Source organism: Protopterus annectens, chromosome 1.part2 (genome assembly GCF_019279795.1).
Source record: "Protopterus annectens isolate FY-2018-M chromosome 1.part2, PAN1.0, whole genome shotgun sequence".
Lineage (NCBI taxonomy): Eukaryota > Metazoa > Chordata > Ceratodontiformes > Protopteridae > Protopterus > Protopterus annectens.
The window spans coordinates 1,132,947,670-1,132,970,382 of NC_056727.1; positions in this window are offsets into that span (position 1 = coordinate 1,132,947,670).

Below are 22,713 nucleotides of genomic sequence, written 5' to 3' on the forward strand. Positions count from 1 at the left end.
TTGTCCTTATCAGCTTATCTCCATAGAAACATGATAACCAGCTACACATTTGCCTACAGCTACAATCTTAATAAAATGAAACACCAAAACCAGGAGACAATGAAATCAATCACAAGATGGCAGCTTAGCACTTTCACTCACTTTAATGCAACTGAGCTTCTTCAGAAAAAATTGCCTCACACATTCCATTCATTTAAATATAACATGTCACTACATCACATGACTCAAACCTTAATTAATTGGTATAAACATATAAATATAATTATAAATAAATTTAAACGCATAAATATCTATGTTTTGTTATATAAAAACATTTCAATAATGATAATTTCATACAAACAAAATTATAAAAATAATAATAATAATTATCTAAGCTTTGCTAATAACAAAAAAACTTGATATTGATAGTGCTGTTAAGGCCAGGTGTTTGATCAGCTATGAAAAATATTTGCCATAAACTTTCATGACATTCAAGTAACGTCTTATAATCACCTGTAAATAAATCAGAATTGACTCTCTCTAACACAAAGAATGAAAACTTCTTAAAAGAGGGACAAATACTAGCATGAACTGCCAAAGCATTGGTGATGTCTTTCTTTTTTATAGCCAAACAATGCTCGTAGATCCTTTTGTTAAGGGTTCCAATAGTCTTGCTGATATAAAAACAGTCACATGATTCACATTTAGCACAGTAAACAACATTTGTGGTGTTACAGGTGTATCAGTCTCTAGCCCAAAAGATCTTACCAATGTGTTTGAATTCAATACAGGAAACATTACTAATGAACCTACATTGTTTACATCGTCCACATGAAAAACTACCTAAAATATTGGATCTTGTGACTGAAACTACACTTTTGTTGTTTTCTAATATTGACTTGATATTAATACTCTTTTTGTAAGTAAAGAGTAGTTTGTTCCCCACAATTTTGACTAATTCTGTATTCCCCATCATAACTTTCCAGTAATCCAAAATAATACTTTTAATATGTGCCATCTGATTACAAATAGGAATAGGAAAGGCAAGGGAAAAATTACTAACATTTCTGTGTGGATCAATCAAGTCAGTGTTTCTCTCTCTGTCTCTAATTTTCAAAATAGGACAAGTTGAAGTGTCTCTGAGCCCTAAAACTTCCTTAACTATTTTACTAAGCCAACTTGAATCATAGCCTCTTTGTACAAAAAACTGCATGAGTTTCTGTACTTCAATGGTAAAAACTGATTGTTCACTGGTCAACCTGCTAAGGTGTATAAACTGGCCTTTAGCAACCCCACTTTTCATGTGACTAGGGTGCAGACTTTCTTTATGTAAATATTGATTTACAAAAGTCTTTCTCAAGCTGCACTATGAACATTTATTTGCTTAAGGAAAATGTTTTATTATATTCAATGTTCTTTTATTTACTTGCTTTCAATTACCGCTTGTTGTTAGATCAAATCACAGGCCCCAATCATGTCATTCCCCTATGCAAAAGTAAGGGAAAGGATATCAGTTTTACTTATATCATGTTCACTTGTCCAGGATTTCAACTCACTTTACATTGCAAAATTGCCTCCATTTTTAAAATTGAACAAAAAGAAAGAAAGATGAATAAAACTAAGGGGTGTGTATTTACAGTATCCCTATTACACACAAAAAATAAATGTAAAAGCGTTACTATACAGCATGCAGTATATGTCATCTTTTATAAAAATACTGCTAAAAACAATTGTTTTACTTATAGTTACCTCCTTCCTTACTCTTCCCCTCCTTAATGTTCTTCCAAACATTAATGACATGAAGTATATCATATGCTTTAGAGTCCTCCACAAGTTTAACAAAAAGTCAAATAAGCTCATATTTTCAAGGTATTCTTCTTATTTCACCATATTTCACAGATGTCATTCATGCTTTATAATCCCAAATGTATTAATTAATTTCTGAGTGCCTTCTTGGAAGTCCTTACTCATTCTTGCTATCTCCTAGCAATGACTTTGGGTGAGTTAATATGTTTAGCCTAATAACCATATGTGTAGCATTCCCATTTGTCATGAATTTGGCTTATCTGTAGTGCTTAACAATTCTTTTTCAGTGCTGTTAAGGTCTGCAGCTAGTGGGGTTTGTCTTTGCTGGCTTGAATGTACCCATAAAGAGTTAAAAAGTAAAATAATAAAAATCATGGGCATTCAGAAGCCATGTAGCAGAAACACTTTTACTTCCTTAAGGGGTCATTTACATATATCCCATGTGCCTCCATTACAGAAGATTTAAGGTATTATCCATTGAAGTGTCTGGCGTGGTTGTATCTTTTTATAGTTTCTATGGAATGGTTTATCAGTGTGATCTTTTTACCCTTTGGTTTGAAAGTTTATGATTTTGCTACATTACTTTAATTGTCTCTTCTATACTATTTAAAGTCACTTGATTAGTTAATTTATCAGCTTTAGTAAGTTGCAGACACTTGTGGTAAAGTTCCTTTAGAGATGCTCTCCATCTCTTATCATGAGAAGTATCTACCTTTAGGTATTTATCCTTCTTCTTCTTCCAGCTTTTCCCGGTTAGGGGTCGCCACAGCATTACTCCGGTCCACTAATGATTGGCAGTATATTTTTTATGGGTGCCGAGGTGCCATCTTGACGCCCAACCTTCAGTGAAGGCACGCCCATTCTACGCATGTCTTTTGAATGCCACTTGACTGTGGGGAGGACATGCAGACTCCACACAGAAGGCGCTCCAGCTGAGAATCGAATGGGAGAACCTCTTGCTGTGAAGCAACAATGCTACTGCTGCACCACAGTGGCTTCGCCTTTAGGTATTTATCCTAAAAGGAAGTAAAACAATTTCTAATACTTTCCATATGCTTATTACCCTGAAACCATAGGGGTCCATTGTTTACTGAAATGGAAATGTTTTGCCTAACATGAATGTTAGAGATAATGGTATCATTCTATGATCTGGAAGGGTAGTAAACACAATATCTTACTTATCCGACTGTGGATTCAAATGTGAGTTCCAAAACATGTCTAACCTGCTGGTTATACTTTCTGAATAAATAAAGAATGTAAATTCCATAATTCCCCAATTTCTCACCTTCTCCGTCTCTATTTGATTCCATCTCATACTGACTATATTTGACATCATCCCACTCCTAGGTGTTCTGGATATTCCTGCAAGCATTTTAACTGATGTGGGTCAGAGACTGTATTAAAATATCTCCCACATTATTACCATTCTGATTAATATGCTGTTGCATCTTTGATTTTAATTCTCCACATGACTACCTATCATCAATACTTGGGGCATAAAAATTTATTAGCCAAGCATTACTGTTATTTTTTTCCAAAATTTCATCATCAGCAGTCTATGTCGGTGTTATTCTTATACCACTCCTCCACTATCCCTTTTACAGAGATGGGTATTAAAATATCCACATCATACATGTTAGACTTTGCATTACTCTAGAAAGTTTCCTTTTCTATATCTTGGCTAACAAGGTCAACACTTTTTTGCTTCTATCTGGTTTCTTGCATGTAACTAAGATGAGTGTATTTTCTCTTCAACTGTTCAACTTCTGATTTAGGTCTATAATATAAAGTCCCCTAAGATTAAAAAAAAATTATAAGAAAGGGTGTGTGAGCTGATTGTGCATTTCAAACTGTTGTTCATTCAGTTAATTTTGTAGATGTCTCACCTGTACTTCCCACATACTGGAAACACTGATTGAGCACAAACAATATTTTAAATAAACCATGCTATATTATGTATATTAAGCATTATATTACAATGTTGTTTACCAATGGACCATTTGGCACCAGTATACTTCCTCTCACTCTTAAACTGCTCGTGAACTGCTAAATGTGAGAATAAGAGGAGTATAAACAATACTAAAACATAATTATACAACGCCCATGCCCCAAGCAGTGTGCCAGTCACAGTATATGAATTTGCTCTCATTTATCCTGCCTATGTTAAAAACAAAAAAAAAAACATGAAGAAAGAGCAGAGAAACTTTAAAATCAAGCTCAGCGCATGCTTATCACTAACAATTCCACATACAGTTACCTTCTAGATCTCTTCATCATCTTTTTGGCATGCCTGAGTGGGAAAGAAAATATAACATAGAAAAGAAAAAAAAGAAAAAGAAAATATTAAGCTAGTTTCTTCAATTACATCTGTATGTAACCCACTCAAAAGTAATATTTTAAAGTACATCTGACCTATCCTTTTATCTCCATATATTCTATTGCTCAGCATCAGAATCTAAATATAGAGCATGCGATACAAAGTGTATTTTTATGTCTCAGTTACACAAAAATAAAGAGTGCACACTTTAGTCTGACCTTATTTATTCTTTCTGTAGTGGTCTCATGTGGCCTTCTTGTAGTTCTTATGCTGCAGCTATGGCAAACTTCATTGTACATGTGATTGCACTTAAAAACATGCACATCAACTTAATGTGCTTCTTGTCTTGGTCATGTGACACATAGCATAACCACTGCAGTAGTGGGATGCCTCCAATTAGAGCAGCAGCCTTTTCTACAGTGTTCCAGCAATACGTCAGTCCTGACACATACCTAAGAAGCATCAGGCCAAGTTGTAATAATTCTTTTGAAATATTTACCACAGTTCAGTCTCATTAAGGATTATTCTGAATACCCCTTTATGTTATCAATGTAGCCTGTTTGTATCTTCCTATATTATTTTTCATTGCAAATGAGCAAGAACAGATAAGTTTTATATGTGACTCTCAGTTACAGAAAAATCATCACTAATTTTTTTTTTCTATTTCGGGGGCGGGGGGTGCTACAGAGGTAAAGTCTTATGTTGAAGATAGAATTATATGTTCCAATGCTCTTGCTAGGTATTCTGATATCCTGTGCCATTCCCCAATCTGTTGTCCTCTCAAAAAGAAAGACCAAAACAGAAAATAACTCTCTCTCTCCTTTGAAAATTGTACTTTCTACATCCCATTCCACGAATCCATTAATCAGTTCATAAACCAGTTGTACTGTTGTGTGTACAATGTCAAATGTCTTTTTAAGCTTAAATAAGTCATGTCCATCACCCCTTTCTGATCTAATACTCACTGAGTCAGGTCAAACAATGCTTTGAAAATGTGCCTGTTATGAACTTCTTGCAGTACATACATGTCTTCCTGTCTTTGTCTATATTAACAGGCACCATTCCTTTTTCCTCTTCCTCTTTCTGTTTTACATTCTTTGTATTCCAATTCCTAAACACAATACACTTTCCTTAAGCAATGATGTCACCTCATTTGTGATAATGTATTTGCTTTTTTGTTTTTTGTGTCTGCATCACCCCATGCATGTTGCTTCTCTCTTTCATTTTCATAGAATCATTGTACCTGTTTGAAAGAGCTTTCTGAAGATATTACTTTAGTGTGTCTGAGTCTATCCTCCAGAAGTCATAAACTTCCACATATGACTGGCTGGATCTTACCTGAGAAGTTTACTATGAACAAAACTGCTTGGTACTGTCTTGTTTCTTAAAGATTGCTCAGTTCCAGACCAAAGAGCTACTAACTCTTCCACTTTTAAGCACCATGTCCAGGAATACTCCTTCTTGTGTAACCTCTTGCTTTGTGAAGTCTTTCTCTTGCATACCTAAATCACAATCCAACTCCTTTTTGTAGCTCCTTCCAAGTTTCTTCACATAATATCGTGTAAGGTACCTCATCAAAATACATCATCTTTTACAGAAAGCCTAAAGATACAATCAGTCATTTTCTTATATTTTTCTTCCTCATGAAGAAGGACTCTGTATAGAAACCTTGTGGACATTTTGTGACTATTTATGGAATGCAGTGTGTGCCAAATCACCTAATTATTTCACTGTTAAGCAATGGGCACCCTTGCCTTGATTCTTGCATTATACAAAGAGCTAGACTGCTTCTCATTTAATGCTGCCATCATCATGTAGAGTATATAATGTGACATTATTACATCCCAGTCATTTTTTTTTTTTTTTTGCAACTGTCATCAAAATAATGTACTATTCTTCTGTGAGTGCCACTGTTTCAAGTAATATTCCTCCTAGAACTGTAGACTTGAAATCCACAAGGAGATACAATTCATAACAAGGGAATGAATCAGAAAGAACATGATCACAGATGCATTTGAATAAAACCTTAGGTTTTATACAGAATTTGGAAACTGTGTACAAAGGTGCATTAGTAGAAATTATCTGAAGTATTTTATGGCAAATAAGAATTGATGTACAATGTCAGGAGATTACTGCAACATCATAGGCCAAACAAAGAAATGCCATCACTGCTGCTTTGGCAGGCAGATGACACAATGCTGGCTGGGCTAGTTTCTGTTATTGACATTTTGTTTCTTTTATTAAGATTTCTTCATACTGAATTCCTTGCTGCTGGCTTGGCTATGCATACAATGCATAAAAGCGGGTATCATGGCTTCCTTACCTTACTTTATTGTGCTTTTTTGCAATTATTTAGTTACACCCATGGACACAAGGCATTAATTCTCTTTTATTTAATAGACTGGCATTTTCACACACTCAAGCTTGCTTTCTTAAGAAGGGCCTTGCATTCTTTTATCATATGTTGAAATGCTTTATGCCTCTTAATGCTGGGTAGGCTCCATTTCTTCCTTAATGCCTCCTCCTGTTGAACCATGGCACATTCTGGCACACTAGCACCACTTGCAAATATATATATATATATATATATATATATATATATATATATATATATATATATATATATATATATATATATATATATATATATATATATATATATATATATATATATATATATATATATATATATATATATATATATATATATATATATATATATACACACACACACACACACACACACACACACACACACACACACACACCTTGGTGATATTATGGTGGGAGCAGAATATATCATGGAACAAGTCAGAGAGAGAGACAGATAGGTTATAAATATAAAACAAATACTTTATCATGGTCATAGTTCTGGAAAACAGCAGGAGAAAAAGCACTACAACAAACTTAATCTAAACAAAACAAAAACACTAGGAAAGCATTTATAAAGGGAGAATAGAATAATATTATAAAGAAGTGTTTTAATTTTGAGTGAACTGTGAATTAACTACTCAAGTGCTAGGATGGCAAATGCCCGAATCAACTGGAAAATAAATTGCCCACCATGATCAGATTGTCTTTAGCTGTTTTACTTATTTACAGATTGTATGATTGATTCATTGGCTGATTCACAAACTGATTTACTATAACTCACTTCTACTGTAAGAAATAAGGCTTATCCTAACTGAGATATTGGCCTTAGTCCCCACCAATTTAATTGTTTGTAAACATCTCAGATGAGCAGCTGTTATTGTTAAGTCAAGGTTGTTTTAATTTAGACTGATGTGTACAATGCACGAATGCTGGAAATGCATTTATCATAAGCAAAAGAAAGAGCAGCTGTTATTGTTAAGGCTAGGCTGTTTTAATTTTGACTGATGTGTAAAATGCATGAATGCTGGAAATGCATCTATCATAAGCAAATGAAGCAGGATTTGTAGGCCAAATCAAGAATTTAATTGCTTTATTAATACATTTATTTCAAATTTTCTGTAAATGTAGGAAGGGAAACTTATCAGCTGGCACAAAAGATTTAATCCTCACTAACAGAGTCATTATTCAATATATTTTTATGTACACCTTATGAGTGGCAGTAAGTAAGCAGCTGTATGCTCAGGACATGAAAAAGCAAAGATGGGTGTTTAGTCGTATGTCTGACCTGAAAGATTCCTTAATTTATTAGAGATGTTATGAATAGCAGTCAAGGAACTACACTGAAAGGGATTACACTGTTAGCAAATCCTTTAAATTCTTTTGAGGTTTTGGTCTCTGTTTCAGCAAGCACGTGTCTTTATTTAATCTCTCTGATGTCCTTTACTGCTTTGGAATTACATGCTTCCTTGACCAAAGTACCTTTTTTAACCTTTCTTCTAGTCTTATTTAGCACCTTCACAAATTGAAAATATCGTTAACAGTACAAACAAACAAACAAATAAATGTGAGAGGCCATCTGTCACTATTTAAATACATGAATTTTGTTTAGTACCCATTCGTAAGTATTATACATAATGGTTACAATTATTTTTCTGGCATTATTATTTTAGTAACTCACCCTTTAGTATGAGTTTGATGGCATTTAGTGTGGTTTATCTCAAGTGCAATTTAATAACTTAACATGATAATAGTCTTTGTACTGTTGGACATGGTGTGTTTGTACCTGACTGTTCTGTACATTTCCTATAGACAAAATTATCTCTGGTTCCAGACCCATTTGTATGACTTGCTCTGGACAAGAAGTCTAAACTCCATGAAGGCATGAAGGCATGAAGACTGTAATCAAATAATATGGACAGATAAGTCACTGTTTCCAGTTGTTCTTATATAGAATGCATTTCTGCTAAGAGTGATGTCTACATGACTTTCTGCTATTTCATGAGTAGTAAGTTGTATAGCATGTGTACTTTTGTTTTAGAACACTCGAACAGGGAATAGCATTCCATCACTTTGAATATATGCCTTGGTAGTGTACTTAAACCTAAATTCATAGATTCAAAGAGAGGTTTCTCTATTCTTGGGGAAAGGATGTTTTTTGTTGTTTTATGCTTGTATATACTGTCAGTATATATATTACTGTTACCACTTTAACATGCAGTCCACTCCATTGCTGTTTTAAGAAGTACCCTCTCCCACAGTGATTGAGTCTTGTTGGTCAATTGCTAGTGTGCTAATGATGACAAAATAAGTTGTTAAAATGGTTCTTGTCCTCTGCACAGGCTGAGGCAGACATGTTGTTATACATTTCCACTCAATCTGTTGCTGTTCTGGCTAAGAACTGTAAAAGTTATATGATTGGTAGTGGACTGTGAATGAAAGGGATAAGTATATGTGTCACAGATTATTTAATTAAAGAGTGAACTCTCAAAAGACAGAAGAAAAAAGATTTATCTTTTTAGATCAAAATAGTGGTGCTGGGGTAGTGTTGTCACCTCACAGCAAGACATTGTCCCGTTTGATTCTCAGCTAGAGCGTCTTCTGGGTGGAAACATGCATGAATGAGCGTGCCTTCGTTGAAGGTTGTGCATCAGGGCTGGTAACTAAACTCGGCACGTAAAAATCCACTACCAAACATTAGCGGACCAGAGTTCTGCTGTGGCGACCCCTAACCGAGATAAGCTGAAAGACACAACATCGAAATACAAAATAACAAAAAAATATATTTTATCCAGGGGTGCAAGCCCTTTGTACTCCTTACACCCCCACTAATTAAATATACCAATTGCAAGAACACACGACAATGGGGAAAGGGCAATTGTCTAGAATCTGCTGTACCACGATCTCACATGCAGAACAGTCTGGCACCCAGGAAAACAGAAAAAAAAATGTTTGCTCTTTTGAACATTCCCTTGTTATGCACTGCAACTGCCTCACCATAAATTTTACTCTTGTTTTTCCATGGAATCAAAGGTCTGTATGCAGTTCCTGGTATTAGGCATGGAGGTTAGTTCTGAATCCTACCCCAAAAAAATAAAGTGGTCAAAAAATATCAACTAGCCTGATAGACAGCAGGAGTTATCATTGTTCTCTGTATACAGAGTGCTTGGAAGCTTATCGCTTAATCTGCAGACATTGGAAATAGGAACAAAGGCCTTTGAAAAATAGGAGCATTGAGCTAAAAATCTAAACATTTAATTAGAATAAAATTTGAATAGTACATAGTACATAACACCTCCTGGTTCTAGTAGGAAAGTAGGATACTTCTTAGCAACACAGATTTAAAAAAAAACAGTCGTTGACAAAATGCTGGAAAATAAAAGCACATTATCAGAGACAATGTAAAATCTGTAGATTTTAATGAGCTGTATTGTTAAATTCTACCAGACAAGGTCACTTATGTTTTTCTTCAGAAAAAGGGAGTTCTAAGATGTGTGCCCTCTTTCATTAAATTATTGTTGTCACTAGTATGCTAGTCTTGTAGTATGATTTTCTGTGTACTAGACAGGTTTAAAATCATGAGATGAGGGTGATACAGAAAATGTTGTGAAGGAGTAAATCAAGCCTGAAAATAGGAACATGCCTCCAAAAATAGGGCCATCCTGTGCAAGGGTTAATTAGGCCTGAAAATGAAAATGTTCCTCCAAAATAGGGACAGCTGAGAGGTGTTCTTGAATGGGGTCTGAAGGGAACTGTTTATGGTATGTAAAGCCATGACAGACCAAATTTTGTTTGAAAATGTGCACCTAAAAAGTATAATGAGGAAAGACAATGCAAGATCCAGTAATGTTTTCTTTAAATTTAACCTGTGTAACCAAAAAAGGATGGTTCATTTCCCAACAACTATTGAAGGTCTGGAATAAATTACCACTTTCACTAATACGAATCTTACAGTTGTCAAAAGCACCATTGACAAGGTCATAGGAAACAAAACATGCCACCACAGTATAACAGCAGACCACTTTCTTGAAGGACACTAGGTTATAAACTTAACAAAAAGTGTAGAAACCTGTAAATGACAACTTATTAATATTCATGAGCACATGCCACTGGTTATTATTAAGAGGTTTTAGAAACCAATAAGGTAGTTGTGATTCACTTGGAAAACAACTAGATACCAGTATTTCCTTGTTGTCTGACAAGAAGGAAGTAAGCATTATAGCTGCTTTGCCAATGTCTCATCTGTCTGTTAAGGTCCTCATTCCATTTAAGTTACTACTATGCTAGTTGCAAAAGACGTGCCATCTTTAAAGACTTCACACTTGTATAATGCCAATTACATGTAATGGGGATGGGAATAAACATTAGGTAACAGAGATACTGTATATAGCATGCCTTAAAGACACATAATTTTAAAAAAATAATTAAAGCATGGTGCACTTGACCACTAGATATTTGTGATAATATTGAACTAGTGTGTCACAAATGCACTTAAATTGAATTCAACTCTGGACCCTTGCTATAACAAATCTATGCATTGACCCTCTGCACTTTTAGATAAGTTAAGGAAACAGGTTTTTTACATGTATATAAAGGAAGCAGATATTATTCAATGTCAGAAAAAGTTTATGATGTATGAGGCAGAGGGACAGGGAACAGAAAGCATATCTGTCAACAGGACAATATCAGGAAGGTTTTAAACTACGTCTCGTACATATTGAAAAAGTTGCTAGTCTAACAGCTTTTGCACAATCCTGAATTTACTGAAGGACATGAAACATGAAATTCTAATATCTGGCATTAAGCCCTGACTGAGAGGAGAGGAAAAAGGAAGCAATTGGGACAGATATGCAGTGCATAGTGTGTGTGACTGTGTGTGTGTATGTGTGCGCGCATGTGTGTGTGTGTGTGTGTGTGTGTGTGTGTGTGTGTGTGTGTGTGTGTGTGTGTGTGTGTGTGTGCGTGCGTGTGTGTGTGTGTGTGTGTGTGTGTGTGTGTGTGTGTGTGTGTGTGTGTGTGTGTGTGTGTGTGTGTGTGTGTGTGTGTGTGTGTGTGTGTGTGTGTGTGTGTGTGTGTGTGTGTGTGTGTGTGTGTGTGTGTGTGTGTGTGTGTGTGTGTGTGTGTGTGTGTGTGTGTGTGTGTGTGTGTATGTGTGTGAGTGTGTGTGATTCTTTGAATGTGTGCACATGTGTGGGAGAATGAAAGATGGAGGTCTGTTTTAACATGATGCTGCTACTACAACAGGAGGTAGTGCTGATCTGAGCTCGCATTAATAATTGATGATTTCAGACACATGCAAATTAGCTAATAATGATGTATTTCCTCTTTGCATCTACTGTGACTAATGATGTATTTCCTCTTTGCGTCTAATACGAATCTAAATTAAAATTCTCCATATCATAGACACATGGCCTTTTTACAGCAGTTGCTCATGAGAGTTGTGGGATTCTTTATGAATTTCCAAGCATCTTGTGTGACTGGCTTCAGGAATAAGGTAATTATATGTTATATTTCTTGTTTTCTAAAGTTTTAACTTTTTTACCCATTTTAGATGTTAGCTTAACATTTTTGGAGTAAAATGTGTGATTTTGTTGTGTTTATTCTTTTTTTCTGTGAGTGTTTGTGCTGCAACCATTGTCCTTTCAATTGGTTTAGAGTTTTATTTATTGATTTATTTATTTTACTGTTTTTATTTTGTTTGAATATATAGTGCTTAGTGAGACCTTTGCTGGCTTTAAGGACAAGAGCTCAGCTATGTTTAAGTATAGTGTTTTTAGGTGCATTTATGAAAAAAGTTGAGAAACTGAGAATAAAGGGTGAAGGCAGTGCTATTTGATAATGAAAAGCTTTTAGTTCAATTGTGTGATTGTTCCTAATATGCCTTCTGATGGGATGGGCTAGGGAACATTTTAGGAATATGATGATATTTTACAGTACAAACCAATGTGAGTAGTACTGGTTGAAGTCAGAATGTCTGTTAACAAGGGTGTAGCCCAGATAATATAATTTCATAATCATGTGCTTTTATAGCTGTCCCCAACCCACCTGTCATTTAAAAAATGGAACCCTCCCCAGCACTTAACAAATATTTGCATCACTTTTTCTATAAAACCATTAAGCACATATTTTTCAAACTACAAAACTCTCAATGGAGACATTAATTTAGACAGTTGCAGACACAGTATGGCCCAAAACAGCCATGGTTTCTCTAAGTAATGTACTGTAAATTGTAGTCAGCAGAGTACAAAGAGTTTGCCTAGCTAAACCCTTCTCTGTTAACAACAGGCTTCAGACTGTAAGTAGAAAATTGTGCATCTTGACTAAGAGCCCTATGTGAGCTTAAGTTGGGAACAACAATGCATGACTCCTGCATAGAGAGGAAGACACAAAGAACCTTGATCCTCTTAAGTGAGTTTACAGTGAGAGCTTATGGTGGTCCATCAACAATAGATGAAGCTTGTTTTGTTTTGACCACAAAGTACTGACTTGTAGGTTATAGTGCAGTGTTTGGCTAAAGTGTGGTGATATGTCTGGGTTCATGAGGTAAGCAATAATGCCTGACAGGGGAGGGTGTGTTACTGCAGACATAACACACACCCAGGGGTGTTCTGAGACACAGTGCCACAATACCCCTGGAAAGATGTTTTTTCCACAATAACAATCATACTGGAAGGCATTCTTGCACTTGGAGAATGGTCTGTCTGTTAAATTGTTTTATATCTGTTTTTTTTTTAATTTTATATATATTTATACATTTTGATATAAAATAGTTCCTCTGCTTAATGTTTCAAACTTGACATAGTATATGTATTTACTGTTAGATGATGTATTTATGTATTTTACATCAAAAGTATTAATTATGTAAGTATTAAATGTCTACAAAGAGACAGACACAGAGAGGTATACAAAGAAACACACACACATTCAAAATCATAGACAGACAAAATCACACACCCACACACACACACACACACACACACACACACACACACACACACACACACACACACACACACACACACACACACACACACAGATGCTCTGCACTAACATCAAGTTTGTTGAATAAACACATCCTCATATGTACTGAGAGTAAATGAATGAAACAAATTAATGCAAGGCATAGCAAATCTTTTCTACATCCACCTTCTATAAAATAAATAAATAATTTCAAGACCCCCCCCCCTTCTTTACTATCCCTGATTTTGCTGCTTAGTTTCCAGGAAAAATCATTTTGAGTTTGTGAATTAAATTTAGTCAATTAGGTCAGAGCTTCATTAATCTCATAAAAAAATGTTCATAATGGTTAATGGGACTGCATGTTGTAGTCAGCGATCTCTCTCTCTCTCTCGCTCTATATCATGCACTTAAGCGGGTACATACATGCATGTACACAGACAGAAACATATTCATGCTGACATACACATGCTTTTCTTCCTTTCTTTATATTTTACTGTTTATTTAAACTGCATGCTCACTAAACAACAATGAGATGTTTAACAAGTGCAAAATAATGGCAGGCATTAACTTTTTACAGTTCAAACTTCATGGCATCTTAATATGGGGTCTTGAAGAGGTGGACTCATTTTTCAGTGGGCATTACCTGTACATTAGCATCCTACTGGAGAAAGTTTGTTCTCCAGTGAGGATGGGAATATACAGGTTGCCCATTTTCTAAGAAGTGTTATCATCATCCCAAATGAAAAAAAGCCGCTATTCTGCTAACCTGCAGTGACTTTAACCAGTGTGCCCTACATTTTCTGCCCCAGTCTTACTCATATCAGTACTCATTCCCTCATGTTACAGCCACTGCTAAGTTAGATTTTCAAGGAAGGATGTGTCCCCAGACACTCCTTGGTCTAAGTGGAATATGCAACACTAGCCCTCCCCCCATTCCCCCAACTCTTTTACAGATGGTTCTCCTGAAGCTTATGCCCCCAAAACTAAAAATTATCTTCCAATTCATTACCCTTACCCTTATATAATACTTCAGGTAATTGACCTGCATAACTAATGCCATACCCCCCTTATCCATAATTAAAACTTTCCCTTTGCTGAACCCTCACCATTGTTCAAATATTCCAGAATACAACTACTGACTGTATCTTTATATGACCTGACTTTCAGCAGAGAGAGTTTGAAAGGGATGGCCTGAATCTTACTTTGGAGAGGACACAGATGGGTGTAGACAGATCACATGCTCCCAATTAAGTTTCATCCAGCTGGAGTATGTGCCACTAAATCAGAGTAGTTATGATTTGCAATAAGAGAAACTCTGGACTGTATTTATAAACAAGTGTTGGAATGGAATTGCTATAGTATATTAGGAACAGTGCATGCAGAAAAAATAAACAATTCATAAATGAAATTAGAGTGAGTTTAAAACTCAGATGTGCAATGGATAGAATGAGGGAAAGACAGTATGCAAATGAGTCTACCATCGTGTTGCTTCAAATCGTTATATTCATGTATCACAAGAATGGTGTGCAATGATGGATGGGTTACTGGGCAATGACATACATTTGCAACAGTTTCCATCATTCTTGGCTTGCAAACCTCATTACTGAATATGGATAACCTGCTTGACACAATAATGTATATAATCATACCCAGTACTGCCAAACTGTGCTTGTAGGCTGTGCTGTGGTACCATTGGGTGCATTTGATCAGAGGTGCAGCAGCTGCAACATCTTTAGTCCTGGCATGGGATACCCTACAAGGTAGATATTGTTGTGGGATCACCATGGCAGGCCTGCCTGTGGGGTGCTCTGGCACATGATATCATTTATCTGAGTGCAATCTACTTCAGACACAGAAGCAGCACTAATACATACAAGTGAATGTATAGATGCTGTGACCTCACCTTGACCTGTATGAGCCAAGTATCCTACAGTTGGAACAGTGGCCAAAAGGGTAGGTGCCAAACATTGGTCTATTAGTTATTCTTCTATCAGCAAGGAAATGTCATTTTCCATTCACCCACCAGAGGTGTCTGCATCAACATCACTGGTGGCAGTTGTAGATGAACTATATATGACTGGGAGATTACCCCTTCACTCTAACGATCCTAATGCAGTAACATCAGCATCCACGTTAGATGTGAATGCATCATTCCCATGTTTAGTGGCCTACTGCTCCATACCATGTAAACAATGAGAATAGAGAGGTGTAGTTGTCAAGATGCATACCACCGTACATCTATTAGTGTGAGAATATGCCCTTACATTTGTTTATGCTAAAGTAAAATATACATAAGTACCTGCTGGACAGATGTTTTGACCACTGCAGACCCACCACTGACATTCCTTTATCTGCCTTCATGTGGATCCTCTGTGGAAGGACAAATTAACAGATATTATCACAGTACATTAAGACAAGACAAGATCATTTATATGACACATGGAGTGTCCTGAATACATTTTGAAATCAAATCTCATTATACATCTCTCTGACATCAACGAGGCACATAATATAGAGGATTATAATGGGGCCTCTGATAGTAACCAGCTGATTATGTGTTTGAAACATGGATACCTGAGGAGTGCAAATGTTGAATCTTTCTATCTATGCCAAAAACACATAACAAATGTTACAATCAGCGAATCAGTCATAAATCTTGGTAGTGCATGGATCTTTATCTGCTCAATGAACTAGCAGTTACAGAAAAAAAAGAAACAAAAAAAAAGCAAAATTGTAATTGCATAAAGTTTTTATCAACTTTGAAAGCCACTAAAACATTTAACACTGCCAAACCAACAACAGCACAACTCTCAATTTCTTTGCTTAAGACTTTGGACAAATCTAAAAATAATAGTGAGGCAAATGATCAAAGCTGAGACTTTTGTTAAATATTACCTTAATTCACTTAAAAATTAAGAGAACATTGTTTTTAATCTAAAATCAAAAGTACTATAGAGAGTCGGGAAAAATAGAACGAGAAGGAAAGCAAAATTAATTCATGTGTCTTGAGATGTAGTAAAGTATTTAAATTATATAGTTGGACAGTGAGGAAAAGCTGCTGCCTATGGAAAACATGTAAAGACCAACAGGAGTGCAAAAATGTCTAGCAAATGTAACTTGTATGCAGAAGGAAAGGTGTCTAAGCAATTTTAAGGAAATATGCTGTTAGTACAACTTACGAGGAGGAACATGATTTGGTTTTGGAGGATAACTAGCTGGATTTAGCTGAGAAAAAAGAGTACGGAATAAGTCAAAAAAGTCAGTGGATGTATTGTTAAACTTAAGAGAAGAAAACCTACAGGTCCTGATGGAATTTGCAATTATTTATAATCAGAAATCCAAATTGTTTAATTATACCAGTATATAAGAAGAGACAACAAGATGATCTAGTAATGTATCAGATGAATGCATTAACCTATTGCATTATGTGGTAATTCTTTAAGAATTATTTCAATTATAGTATTAAAGGAGTTAAAAGTACATCTTGAACGAAGCTCATTACATCAGACACAGTTTGCTTATATATCCAATATGACGCATTTAGATGCATATAAGGTACTAAACCATCTAAGATGAAAAATATTCACTGGTGAGTCCTACATATTTTAGTCATAGATCTGAATTCTGTATTTGACAGTGTTAACCTAGTTTATTTATGTACATTGATGAAGGGGAAAGCTTTTCATCATTCCCTAGTAAATTTTATACATTCATTATATACATCAATAGAAGCCCAAGGTAGGATCACTATTGAAGGTCATTTAACAAAAAGATTTAAAACTGAAATAGTGTCAATCAGTAACCAGTGTTAGCACTATAGTTACTACTGATATACATTGTTTGGTTATTTTTATTGTTTAACATTTGTTAACTGGGAAAGTCAGACTTGGAACAAAGCCAATTTTCAGTGGAGGCTCATAGAGAAACACTCCAGAAGCATGTTTTTGCAACATGGGAGGAAATAGAAGCACCCAGAGGAAACCCACACAAATGCAGGGAGGACATGCAGACTCCACACAGAAGGCACTTCAGCCGAGAATCGAACCACAGAACATCTTGCTGTATGGTGACAATGCTACCGCTGCACCACTGCACCATCCAATTTTTATCATTTTTATTTTCAGAGCTGTAGATTATAAATCAAGAAGGTCCTAAAGTAGGACAAGGCAAATGCCTTGTGTTTGGTTGCATTGATGGCATTATTGTACTAGAAGCATCCATGGAAATTTTAAATAATTACTTAATTATTCAATTATATTTATCCTTTGTTGACCATGGTAGTCACACTAGACTAGTAGCTATTTTCAGGGGATACCCAAGGTGGTATTTATTTGAGTAAGGGAAATTTGGCCAGGGCATTGGGAAACATCCCCTATTCTTTACAGTAGGAGCCCTGAGATCTTTTACACCCACCTGAGTTACAACCAACTCAAGCAGATGAGAACTCAGTTTAATGTCTCATACTGAGGACAGTAAGGAGGCAGATAGCCTATGTTGAAAGGTTCATGCATTTTCATGACATGATAAATCAAAGCTAATATCTTATTACAATCACTTGAGTCCCAAGTGCTCAAAGACCACTGTCTCAAAGTCAGAGACTTATGTATCTTGTAGCTGGTTCAGGCTGCCGTTTGTACTTGAACTGGAATATGATTTCAGACTAGCAGCTGCTGCACTTTATTTGAGCACATTATTTGAGCTCAAGCAAAGAAGGTGCAGCAGACACTGGGAATAGTGGAAGGTGGTGGGACTGTAGTTTAGGGAAGCGATCTGGAAAGGTGTTTACATTTAGGGAATGGTAGAGGGTTTTTTGAGTTAAAGAGAAGGAAGGGAATTTTAAGGTTAGGGTGTGAGAAGGGAATTTGATTGTTAGAAATTGGGAATAGACTTTTAGAGTTAGGATGCAGGAAAGGAGTTTTAGGCTTGAGGAGTAGGAGGGGAATTTAGGATTATGGAGTGGAATGAGTTTTAGGTTTGGGAGCATGAGTAGAGTTTGAGTTTAAAGAATGATCATGGAATTTATGTTTAGGGAGGAAATATGGAGATTCAAGGTTAGGAAATGTGGACGTGAGTTAGAAATTAGGGTTTTTAGGTTTAGAGCTGTGGTTCTGGTAGGGCTATGCAGTTTCATAGGATTAGGATTTGGGATGACTAATAGTAAGATCGAGTTAGTAGGAGTTAGAACACTTGCATTTTCCAGCAAGTCATAGCGAGCCAGTATGTAGCAAGCTAGTAGCATGCAAGCACTTGTGGCAGACCCTTGAATCCTCTGCGCTATAATGTTAAGATTAGATGGAGGGTTAAAATAAATCTGGAAAATTATTGTTTTGGAAATAGTGACCACACTGAAATACTTGGCGATAGTATATTTGGTAAACACAGCTTGAACTTCAAATATTAACTATCTAAAGGCAAAACATTTAAAAAAATTGTCCTGTGATATTTAGAACAGATAAGGTTTTAGGACAAATGGCAGTCTCACCACTGCTAGAATTTATCTGTGCAAAAATGTATCCTCTGATATCATATGAAATGGAGGTATGGTGGAGTAACAGTTCAATGTGTTTGTTTGAGTAGTGTTCCAGATCATGAAGAAAGTCCTAGTCTAACCAAAAAAACTAATTTCATATATATTTAAGATTTGAACTGGTAGCTATTCATAAATAGGGAATTATTTTATATTAATTTATTTGCCAGGGAATTAAGGTTGAGACATATGGATAGCAAACATTTTGCTCACAGGATGCTACAAGATATGAACTAGTGGCAAGAAAAGGATATGAGGATATATCATTTATTAAGAAGACTAGGAAAAAAATTCTAAGAATTTCTAAGAATATTTGCCTCAATGCCTAGCAAATATTTTCCTTTAGTGAGGAATACATTGCTTATTTGAAGAGAACAATGTTTAGGGAACATAAGGAAGACCATGAACCTAAAAAAAATGAAAAATAAATAAATTTCCATCACTTTTACCTAAGGCACACAGAGTAAAGTTTTCCAGACCTATGGTGGTTTAATTCCTGTTCTACGATGACAAGGGTAAGTGATATCTGCGTTTTGGGGCACCAAGAAGGGCGTGTTATGTGAATGGTGCTAAGGTCTGGGCACATTATCACTATGTGGAAGTGAATAGGATGCTTTTAACAGTTCTTAGCCAAGAAACACAAAGGGAGGCATCATTTACGCAGTGAGCTTTAAAGTATAACTGCCAAATGGTCTGCATACATTTGATTAATCTAAGCATTTGTGCTCATCACCATCACAGAACACACTGCTTGTTGCACTAGACCCCCATCCCTGGACACATAAGCAAGGCCTACGTGGAGTTATACAATGATAATTTTTTTCCCTAGAAAAGTTATACTCCCTCATTGTATTTGTTGTAGATGTGAACGTGCTCCAATTTTAGTAAGGAGTGTACTGACCAATTGAAAGGTGTGTGTTAATAATATAATGGATGTTTTGTATTTATGGAGTGAAGAGGAGGTGGACAGGGCTGGCTGGATTGTTTCTGCATTTGATATGATGTTACTTAAATGTTCTTGTTATTTGTCCTATACTTTGCTTTGGAGAAAAGGGCATATCCTGTGTCTGACATGATAAAAGATAAAATCCTTGTCCTTGGAAGCCAAACTATTATTAATAACCATACACATAGCTGAAATCTGTGGTGCAATTTGTAGCATGCTTGTTTCAGTGACGTTTGTCCATTCTACCAATGTATAGATGCTCTACATAAATATTTTATATTACCTCTCATTTGGAGAATGTCTCATATTTTGGTCTGTTTCTCATAAAGTATGTTGTTTTCTGGCAGTTCATTTGAAAATAGAATTCACCAACTAATGACAGACATTTGAGTTTCAGATTTTATACCCTTCAGAAAATGCATGATAACACAACACTTATTCTTATTCTGGCAATATTTTAAGTGTATAAAAGCAATATTTATGATGTGTCCCTATTTTGGGGTCTTTGTCCCATCATTATTTTTGGTACTGTACAGATTTGTTGTGCTAACTGGTTGAGTGGTATATTATATGAATATCTGGTGGAAAATAAATAAAGGCTTCCTAAATGGCCTACTTACTGCAGAAAACACTGTTAATTATGTCATTTTTGTAATGAATGAGTTTAAAATTTTAAGTTGGAATGTTTAGGGGTTAATTAATGCAATGAAGTGGACAAGGATATCTTTTGTTAAGCACATTAAAGTTAATTTTATATTTATTCAATGATTCCTCTTCTATGCAAGACCATCTTAAACTGGTCAGTTACAGATGTTATCATTATTTTGCTTTTTAACCTAATGGCTGAAGAAGAGTGGGAGATCTGCTAATAAGAAAGGGGATGTCATTTGTTCCATAATTCAATTCTCAGTTGGAGTGACTTCTATGCAGAGTCTGTATGTCTTCCTTGTGTTTGCATGAATTTCTTCTGGGTGCTCTGTTTTCCTTCAAAATTCAAAAGACATGCAGAAGGTGGATTGGGCACACTAAATTGGCCATGGGTAGGATTGTGCATATGAGTTTGTGATGTGGACGAATAAGCATGGGAGGACTAGCCAGCCAGCAGTGTGAACTTCAGCTCTGGATGATTGTCACTGTTGAAGTGACACCCCAACCCCACATGCAAAAATGGGAAAGAGGAGTTCTGGATGGATTATTAGCATTTTATCCTGAACACCAGGTAATGGACTTGGAGGGTTGTTTCATCATGCTAAAATGTATGCTTGAGGGAAAATTAGTAACATTTTTAAATATTTATACACTGAATCCTTCCAGCCTCAGTGCTCTGCTTAAATCATTGAGGATATGACTGGACATTCATGAAGGTTTTAGAGTATTGGCTGCAGACTGGACTATCATCTGTTTTGTAAATGAGGTGCTGATAGGTCATCTCACTGGGTTTCTGTATTGACAATGACAATTGTGAAAGGAATTGCAGACTGGACTTGTTTTACTGTAGGGGGCTAACTTTCAGGAATGAAGTTAAGAGATGGTTTTCAGGCTGACCCCAGACAATCTGCCTTATAGTAGTGGGATGCCTTTAAAGAAAGACTTTGTGAGATTTTGGTCAATTATATGTGAATTCGCTCTGCCAGATAAACTTCACTTTTTGCAAAGGGCTGCCTTTGGTGAGCAGAGATGATTCCTTAGCTCAGAAGGAGAAGATGTTCCTGAGCAGATGAAGCTTTTGAAATTGCAAATAAATGAACTACTTGACTGCAAGATGATGCATACTAAAACAACTCTTAAAATAAGGCATGCTGATAAATCTCAAAAGGTACAGAGATTTTTACATCAGCACATATATTTACACTTATATCAACACATAGACTTATAACCCGACTAAAGGATTAGCAAACAGGGAGATTTCATATTGTCCTAGTAGAAATACTACATCACTTTGACATTTTTTTATTTTAAACTTTATGTTAGCATTCAGCATGACCACAGTTTTCATCAAAAAATGGTTGACTTATTTTCATTTTCTTGTTTGGTTTTAAAACAATAAACACACAAATCAGCTGATTAATATATTAGTTATACATCAACAATTATTAAAATTTTACAAGCAAGTCTTTAAGTTTAAGCCAAGGTTTATATAAATGTGTAATATTAGAAGTTCTTATCTTTATAGTATGCAATTCACTACCACAAACAATTTTTGCCATACTAATAAATTCAACACTAGAGGGAGTAACTTTACTTTTCCAATTTTTAGTGATTACTTTTCTAGCTAACAAAAACATGTACAGTTTAGTATGTTTTTATGTACAGTTTAGTATGTCTTTGGGCTTTGTGTGACATGTACATATATACATTTTCTGCATATATTTTTTCTACATAACACTTGGATTATTTTGTACATATTCATATATGAACTGAGTCAAGATATGTATTGTTTTATATGTTTTTATGCTTATATGCATAGTTTCTGTGTGCGTTTTAGCACGCAGTCGCTGTTAGTGATATGAGTCTTTTAGTAGCTATTTTTATTATTGATGTTATTTTGCTTTAAATTTTGAATTAAGTTTCCCGCCTTTCAGGCTATTTAAATGGAATTTTAATACTTAGTCTTGGTCTGATGAAGCTCACCGCGAAAGCGCTAACCTCTGTGCACTCAATTAAAATCGTTTTAACATCAATTTGGAGTATCGTTTTTGTGGATATTTCAGTTTGCTTTTACGTTTACTTTTATGCCCTTCATTGCGTTGCTCTTGATATATTCTGTTTGGTTCATAGTTATTTACATTTGCTGCATATCAAGAGCAT